This window comes from Alexandromys fortis, unplaced genomic scaffold, assembly GCF_014885135.2.
Source record: "Alexandromys fortis isolate MF-2015 unplaced genomic scaffold, M_Fortis_MF-2015_v1.1 scaffold_333, whole genome shotgun sequence".
Classification (NCBI taxonomy): Eukaryota; Metazoa; Chordata; class Mammalia; order Rodentia; family Cricetidae; genus Alexandromys; species Alexandromys fortis.
The window spans coordinates 871,281-880,888 of NW_026068330.1; the positions used below are offsets into that span (position 1 = coordinate 871,281).

The window sequence follows — 9,608 nt, forward strand, 5'->3', positions numbered from 1 at the left end:
TAAAGAAAATTTTTTTACCTGCAATGACAGGTACCTGCCAATGGCGGTCTCTGTGGTTTTGGAGCCTGTCCTGGAACTAGCTCTTGTAGACCAGGCTAGCCTCAAACTCACAGAGACCCACCTGTCTCTGCCTCCTGAGTGCTGGGATTAAAGGTGTGCGCCACCACTGCCTGGCCGGCCTCGGATTTACAGATATCCACCTGCCTCTGCCTCTGGAGTGCTGGGATTAAAGGCTTGTGCCACCAGCCACAACTGCCTGGCCAGCCTTGAACTCACAGAAATCTGCCTGCCTCTGCCTCCTGAGTGCTCCAGCAAACGGGTGGGACAGAATGGGCCTGTGTGGCCATGTGTATCTCAGACTCGGCACTGGGGCCCGAGTCACGAACTAAAAAATGGCACTTGGGAGCGTGCTGTGTTAGCTAGCAGGCTATGCGCTTGAGTGGGGAGCAAAATAGCCCAACATTGGATGCCAAAATGTAGCGGCGTAAGCGAATGCAGACGGATGGTAACAAATGCAGACAGCTTTAATGGGGAAATAGACTTACAGAACCACCGTTCCAGCGGAGACCAGGAAAGCAGAAGCAGCATCTGGGAGAATGCTCGCCAAATTTATAGGCAGACATTAGCCAGAGGTGAACACGCCCCCTAAGGGGCGGGGCTTATCCCTACTGTTCATGACTATCATTAGAGAAGCTTCTTCTTGCAAAATATGGGAAGTAACATAGATGATCTCAAATGGACAATCAGCATTCTCAGTCATAAATGGAGTGATTTAAGAAACCTTTCTCCTCAGGACTCAGAGACTGATGCAGAAGAGAAGGTAGAAAGACTTTAAGAGCCAGAGGTGTTGGATGAGACCATGGATACAGTCTCTCCCAGACACAATAGGACTGATGCACACATGAACTCACTAGACTCTGGAAGTAAGCACAGGGCTTGCACAGGATCATGCCACATAGGATTCTAGTACAGAGAGGAAGAAATGGGCATAGAATTCCAACTCTAACCTGGAAACTATTTGCAATTGGTAAGTACATGCGAAGAAAAATCAGTGCACTTCATTGGAATGTCACTGGCTGTATTAAACACACTTCACACCAGGTCTTATACCTAAAACCAACACAAAAGTAACACAATGGTATTTTTGTAGATATTCTGTTTCATATAACTTTTTATTTTGAGACAGGGTTTCTCTGTAGCTTTGGAGTCTGTTCTGGAACTAGCTTGTGTAGACAGGGCTGGCCTCAAACTCACAGGGACTGCCTCTGGCTCCCAAGCACTGGGATTATTGCCACAATCATCCAGTTCACGTAACTTAATTTTGCATTCTTTTTGTCTTGTTATTATTTTCTTCATATGCTTAAGTTTCTTATTTTATGCTTTTATGAATTTGTGAGTGAGAGAGAAAGATAGAGAGAAAGAGAATATTTCTTGTGGTGTTTGGTTATTGGGGATGTGAGGGGATCTAGGATCACTTGGGAAATAGAGAGAGTATAATCAGAATGTATTGTTTAAAAACTATTTTTTACCAATGAAAAATTAAATTGAACACTAGAATCCTTCCTCCAGAATTGTATATTGATGCATAATCAATGAATAAAGACATGGTGAACAGAGAAATCATGCTTATTTATGTTTCTGGCATGCACACAAACAAGCTGGTTGGAGAGTTCCCAACCATTTCTGGTCAGTTGCCTACTGCACTTAGTTCCATCTCTTACCATTTCTGTCTTCCTGCAATGAGAATAACCAGGTAATAATCTATGGAGTTTTCTAAATGTCTCACTGCTCAGATGCTTCCTTAGAACATTTGGAGCATCATCACAGGACAATGCTCCCTTCCTGACTTACTCAAGCATAGACACAATTAGATAAGTTTTTGTTACTTGAATCAAAAATTATATTTTATTTTCCATCCACTTATTTATCATTGTACTACATGAAGTCATCAAGATGGGCTTCATGGTCCATATTTATGCTGTAATTCTGGTGTTATTTTTCGTGCCAATCTCTAAGATTTAGATTGTTCCTATATTTGGTTCATTTTTATTTTCCATAAGCAGAGCTCCCCTCATTATTCATTCCTGGAAACACAGGCCTGTTTCAGTACAAATTTCAATGTTGTTTCAGCTTCTAAGAATCATCCAGGTCCTCAAATGAATCAATATTTACACATTTATATCAATGTTCTTCCTTTTCTGTAAAATTTTTTGAACAACTCTTTACTCTGTCTATAAAACCTTGCAAAATGATTTATTTACCATAAATAGAAGTTAATTGAATCATCATTCTATTGTTGTGAAAGTCCAAGATATTGGACAAGGAGAAGGTCTTTCTTTTTACCATTATTAGAGACAGGCAGTCACAATGACAATAGCTTTAAAATGGTTTGGAAAATCCCTTCAATAATGACTTTTGTTTCAAAGGTGATAAGGCAGTTTTTGTGATCTCAGCCACTTTCTAAAGGTCCTACTGTTAGGTAATTAAATATCTCACAAATGTGTGCATGTGTATATGTTATATACATCCAACTTATATTTCACAGTCAATTATGAAATATTTCATAGAATCAACTGATCTAGGCAACAAAGTTTAGGGTGGATCAACAAGCAGGTGTTATCAATAACCTTAAATCATTTCAGTTTATAGAATAGGGAAATCATACTGGAGAAAGTTCATAATCCTATAATAATTCAATATATTAGGGCAGTCTTTGTGTTCTACAGTGACTTATGTTGTCTTTACATTTATATATTATCTCAGTTTTGTGTAACTAAAAAACACATTTTTTTTGTTTGTATGAGATAAGTATACAAGATCATTAATAGGTTTGATTACCTTAGGAATGCCTATAAAGGAAAGAAAGTCTTCTACATGTGATATAGCACAAAGATCATACTCTGTCAGTTGAGTTTTTGTCTGTGTCATGATGGCAAAAGTACTTGCAGAGACTTGGATATATTTTTGCTTGCCAAATTTTGGAAATATAGTAGTATTCATTTGTTAGATGTCATTTGGTCATCTGTGAGGAGAATCCCTGTGTAAAACGGTTTGGTATCCAATTTAGAACAATCAGGACATTGTATAACTATTTTTTCTGATTACTGGTAATTTGCAACCTCGTTTGCAGTAATAGAGCAGGTTTGTGAGTTAGAGCATTCCAGTTAGTGACCCCCAGACATGTGTAAAGAAAGAAAGAGGAAAGACTAAAATATCTTTCAAAGCCCCAGGCAATCCTGAATAAGCATGCGTGTGGATGATGAAAATTCTGAAGAACCTAAACACAATATGTGATGAGTTTAAAAAAAAAAGAGTTTTGGATAATGCTATTAATTTGGGGGATATATGTTGTTTTTATCACTGTCATAAAACAACATACATGTAAGTATGTAATAATTTTAAAAAGAATACGTGGCAATAATAACTAGAAAATGGAGATGCAACAATAGTGTCTATAATGTGCAACATACATTATGCAAGTGACTTTGACTTCAACAACTCTTCTTTGTACCAAGCTTTGAATACATGTTGTTCAAAGCACTTCGCATACAGAAATTTAAAATTGAGTACTAAGAGATCCTAAAACTTTTCAATACAGCATCAACATTTATGGGAGTGAAATGCATTCAATTCATGATAACTCTGCTTTCATCCAGACAAATTCACAAATTCAATTCCATATGCAGTATATATATCCACTAATTCCTTCAAGCTGGTAGTGGAATATTCAGTTGCACAGCTCTCATGCACTAAGTAAATCCAAGTTTTTTGAATTTAAATAGCCATGACTTTCCATGAATAAGAGGATGTTGAACATGGAAAAAATAGATCCAAAGAGAAAAGAAAGATGCCTGAGAACACAGATGACATTTACACCTAGAAAAATGCATTGCAAAGGGACAAACAATTGCTTTTAATCTTCACATATAGCTCTACAGCCCTCCATAATACAAATGCTGAATTAGAAAATGGAATCACAGTCCAAATGACCCTACATTCTGGTCACTTCTCAAATATGAAAATATTTTCTGTAGTTGAAAACTCATCTGTAACTATCACATTTTTTCCTCTTCATGGTCTTGTGAGTGTTCTGTTCCATGTGCAGCTACATGAGTCGGGAAAGTGCATTTAGAGCAAGTGTAAATCCATTGCATCACTTGTCCTCTATGGTAACTCACTCCTTCACAAGAGGTCACTACTAAAGCTAGATCTAACTGCCCTTAGATAAAAGACTGTGGTTCATGGAGACAACATTTGAGGCACAGCTCATCATTCATCCTTGAATACTTACTCATCATCACCAGGTATATTGCAAAGACAAGAAAGAAGACTCTTAGTGAAAGACCTGTTTGAGTACTTACAGAAGCACATTAACAGAACCCGCAGGGGGCATTGTAGGTCCACCAGTTCTCTAAGAATTAGAGGAAAGCAGAAGCACAAGAATTTTGTGCAGTTCCCAGCTGATATTTGTTGAGATCTCTGTGATCTTCATTACCAGTATCATAACATTCAGAGACCATGGTCTGATTGACTATAAGATCTCTATGTTACAACACTGGAGAGGATATTAAATGAAATCCATTGTGATGTCACCAAGGTCCAGAATATATTTCTGCTGCTGCTGGATAAGATTCTAGTTTACAAAAGACTTGCCAGTAACATTTAAGGATATTAGAGGCCCAGGATGCTAAGCAATGTTTTGGGGAAATTGTCTCAGGAGTTTGCAGCTGATATCAAAGATGTGCATATACCTGCTAAACTTTGTTATGTAATGGGAACAGATATACCAGTTTTCATGATTATATAAACTACAGAATTTGTAATTGTAAATACAGGAATATTTGTACAACCTACAGTATTACATTAATCCTCATTTGTTCAGTCCCTGAACATATAGGTTCTTAATGTGAATTGAATTCATACTATCCTCTATCTGGTGGCAGCAGCTATAGATACATGTATTACTAGTAACAGAGTTGATGGGAGACAGAGACTGAAGTGATTGTAATATCTTTTCTACATACAATGTCCACTCCTAAGTTCAGTTGCAGCTCTCTGGAGTTAGATTGAGTTGTCCTGGAGATTCAATAAATTTTCTTAAAAGGACTTTGACACAGCTAGCTTCCTCATTTTCTATATGAACTGGTTGAGGCAGTACCTAGACCTGAGCTTAAATGGCTTTGATGGATACTCCCAAGCAGTGGCCCAATAATCTATGGAAAAAAGTTTCAGAACAGAGCCATACTAGACAAAACGAAATACTCAACACCATCTATGTGTAGCTCAGAAACCTGACACCTGAGAAATCTGCCCTATATTACTGGCTTAAGAACAGAGTCACAATACATTTCTGAATTGTGTCAGAAACCCTGAGGTATCAGGAAGAGCTTTGGGGCTGAGAGGACAGGGAGGATTAATTTTCACCACAATGTTCAGCTTTTGAGAAGCTCAATTAATACATTCCCTGTCCAAGGAAAAGAGGATTCTGGACTTGGAATGGTAGACACGGAAAGATAAATCTGTGTAGGCACAGATATTCACCACCCATGACGATCCTTGTCAAGGATATTCCCCATGTCCCCTCATTTCTTTAAATGTAGTGTGGGAATCAGATTGAGTCACAGCATATATTTCCTTCACTTTTTTCTTCCTTCTTAATTTGAGTACATTTTTTTTTCTGGAATTGTTGACTTTTCTTGAGTACAACAGTGGGTTTCTTCTTTCTGTTGGTCACTTTTCTGCATGCCTCAGAAATTCATAAGTGGATTTATGGGGGGGACGGCATCTGAGCTTAAGATTCATTGTGATTCTCTGACATCAGGTGCTCTTTTCCAGGTATACTCTAATTAAGGTAGTCAAGGCTTTTTTTTTTTTCTGTTCTGTTGTCACCTTACTACAAGTGGGAACTGTTAGAGCACTGTCATTAAATAGGAGCTTGACATTGAGAAGGCATTGATGATAGTATAGGACATCTTAAAATCAATTTCTGAAACTCCCAGTCAGCATCTCTAGGTAAACAGCCATTTCTCCCTGCAATGTGAGACTGAAGTTGTAGGAATGTGTTACTGTTCAAGGGAGACAGTGCAACTTCAGTGTAAGCCATGAGAAACCAACATGCACGGGAGCACAGGACCATCAGGGGGCAGAAAAGAGTCAATTATCCCCAGTAGTGAAATGAGGTTGGTTTGAAAGGAGCTCTGTGTCCTCTGTGATTTCCTTTCTTGAGTTCAATGGCTGACCTACAACTGTTGTGATTGACAAGTGATGTTTCCTTGTTCAAACACAGTAAAGATTCTTTGTTAAACTTTTTATGGGTTTGTATTTTCTTGTTTAACTTATTCAGTTTTTATTTGCTCTTTACATATATTTTGAAAAATTTATGCAATGTGTTCTGATCACTGATTCCTTTCTACCTATTCTTCCCAGATCTTTCATTTGTCCTTTCCTACTCAACTCCATAACTTGGTTTTCTCTTTGTAGGAAAAAATACAAATAGTCCAAAATTATTTGAAAAATGGTTTTAAACCAAAGTGAAATAAAACAATACATATTCTTACACACAAGCACATACAATACCCTATATAATCATGTTACATAGGCAAAAGACAAGTAATACAAAAAATGCACAATATGATAAGAGAGAAAATATGTATATAAAGGCCATTGAGGTCATTTTGTTTTGTGGGAGCTTGTAAAGTACCTGAAGAGGTAAAGGAGTTTACTGCCAAGCTTATCAACATCAGTTTGACTACTTGGACCCACATTATAGTAGTACACAAAAATTGAATTCCGTAAGTTTTCCTCTAAGGATAACACATACATGTTGGTGCACGTGTGCACTCTTCTTAGTAATAAAAAAAGGTGTAACAACTTTTGCAACTATTACATGGATGGATAGAATCTCTTGAGGACCCAAAGCATTTTGAGGATCTATTGTAATTTGATTACTGATGAGAAAAATACAATCAATTGTCTTTGGGATTTTTTTCTGCAGGATTCCTATATATTAGTCAATGACTCCACCTATGTGTGTATAGATACCACTGATTGTACTCACTGGGTTATTAGTTAATGATACAAAAGAGGTCATGAAGTTGGGAGAGAGACTTATTGGAAGATTTCAAGAGGAATCAATAAAGCATAGTGGATGTAGATATGATTGCACTATATTTTATACATGAAATAAAATTTCAAAAATATTAATTATTAAATGTAAAAACATTTTTACATATGTTTAGAATGTTCATACATGTGTATTTTATACTGTGTATATAGCTGCCCTAATCTCTACCCTTAATTTTCCCTTCCTACTTTTCCTTGATTTTGCTAGAGAATTTCAAACAAACTATTAATAAGCGTCTCATTTTATGTCTGTGTCTCTGAGATGGTCTTAATATATTTGTCATTAGTTGTATCCATTTTTCTATAAGTGATGTAAGTTCCTCATTTCTTGCAAATGTTGTTTATATAATTATGTTGTTTATATAAATGTCTTCCTAGTAATATCCTCTGTTAAAAGATACATAATTTATTTTCATAATTTAGTTTTTGTGGTGTTGCTGCAATAATCATTGTTGTGCAAATGCTAGTGAAATACATTTACTTTTGCTTATTTTGATGATTTTCTTAGTTTATATTTTGTTTGAAAGACAAATATTAATTACATCAATCTGAAGAATTTCAAACTAAGCAGTTTGAAATTTCTCATAACTATATTATCACAACCACTATCTATGAATCAGAATGACAAGCTTTTCACAAAGAGGAGCAACTGTCTCAGGCTTGAAATTTATTCAGAACTTATGTCTTGATTTACACCCTCAACATTTGCACAGGGCTCAGAGAAGAAGTATTTTATACATTTCCTCAGACAGGATTAGGATTTGGCCCTCAGCATTCTTTTGCCTTTCAAAGGTCTCCTCTAAGTCCTTCTCCTCCTCCTGAACTGGGTCCTTATCTAACAAGTTCACTGCTCATGAATATGCAAATAATTTGAGTCTATTATGGTAAATACAGGGACGTCCATACCCCAGAACAACATATGACCAGTGTCCTCTTATCAGTCATTGAGCACACAGGTCTTCAATATGGGATGGAGCTGGACCATTCTCTTCCTTGTGTCTGTAACTACAGGTATGGAGGAGCTTTCCAGTTCCAAACCTGAAAAAGGAACAGGGACTGAGGTGACAGTGATATATACTATGTTTTTTTCTTCGCAGGTGTCCATTCTCAGGTACATCTGCAACAGTCTGGTCCTGAGCTTAGAAAACCTGGGTCCTCATTGAAGCTGTCCTGCAAGGCTTCTGGCTATACCTTCACTGACTACACTATTGAGTGGGTGAAGCAGAAGCCGGGAGAGAGCCTGGAGTGGATTGGACATATTGTTCTTGAATATGATATTACTATCTAGAATGAGAAGTTCCAGGGCAAGGCCACACTGACTGCAGACACATCCTCCAACACAGCCTACATGGAGCTCAGCAGCTTGACATCTGAGGACTCTGCAGTCTATTACTGTGCAAGACACAGTGTTGCAACCACAACCTGAGGGTGGCAGAAACTCCAGAGGAGCAGGAAGCTGCACTGAGACTGAGATTGCAGAGAATATTGTCCTGGATCCTTGCGCCAAAACGATCACTCTAAGTTGTTTCTTGATCTCTTTACAATCTTATAGAGTCTTTGTCTATTTTCAAAAACACTGCTAGGAATAAAGTGATGCTAATTCAGAATGCCCTTACAGTATGCTATTCCTTGACCTGCTGTTTACCAGTGACGACGTCCATTGACATGATTAATTTTTTATAATGTAAAGTAGGAAAATATGATTGTGGCATTACATTATGATATAAATATATCTTAAATCTAAGGGAATGAAAGTGTTGCTGATATAGCTGGGAATAAGCTATAATATGGATTAGGCCAGTAAAGACAAAACAACTGCATGTGCAGTAACAAAACCCCTTTCATAGTCGAATTTGGTTTCCCTGAAACAAGTACAGACAGTTTTTTGGAAGTTTTGGGGCACATGTTTTAAACTTTCTTATGAAATATAATTTTACATCTTATTCATTTATACACATGATCATAAGTCATGAAATGCTTTTGGGAGTTGTAATTAAACCTCTTACTCTCTTATCATTAGGGATGGAGCATAGTGTTATGTTGTGAATTTCATAGGGTATGGGGTCTGCTGCTTTGTCAACAAGCTGGACTCCTGCACAAACAGCGATGGGAAAGAACATTAGGATACCAAGATGGGAATGTTAGGGGCCTGATCCTGTCATCAGTAGCCCTGGTTGCTCATTTCCATTTCCTGAAGTTTGATTGTCTTTGTCAGCACTTCTTGATTGACACTGAATGGATCAATGAAATTGCACTTTACATTTTTCAGGTATTTTAGAGGAAAATTTACTATACTGGGGATGATTATGTGTTTTGTTTATATTATATTTGAAAATGATTATATCCCTCCACATTTAAAACATATAGGAGGCTACACAGACACTGACAGAATTTGTGCCTTATACCCCTCTGTGCCATCATTTAGGCATGTTTTTTTTTTTTTTTTTTTTTTTTTTTTTTTTTTTTTTTTTTTTTTTTTTTTTTTT

General features: G+C 37.0%; 1 pseudogene; it reads left to right on the forward strand.

Moving 5' to 3' along the window:
* The first annotated feature begins 8,087 nt into the window (after positions 1 to 8,087).
* Positions 8,088 to 8,548, forward strand: LOC126495217 (Ig heavy chain V region 108A-like; annotated as a pseudogene).
* Positions 8,549 to 9,608: the final 1,060 nt, after the last annotated feature.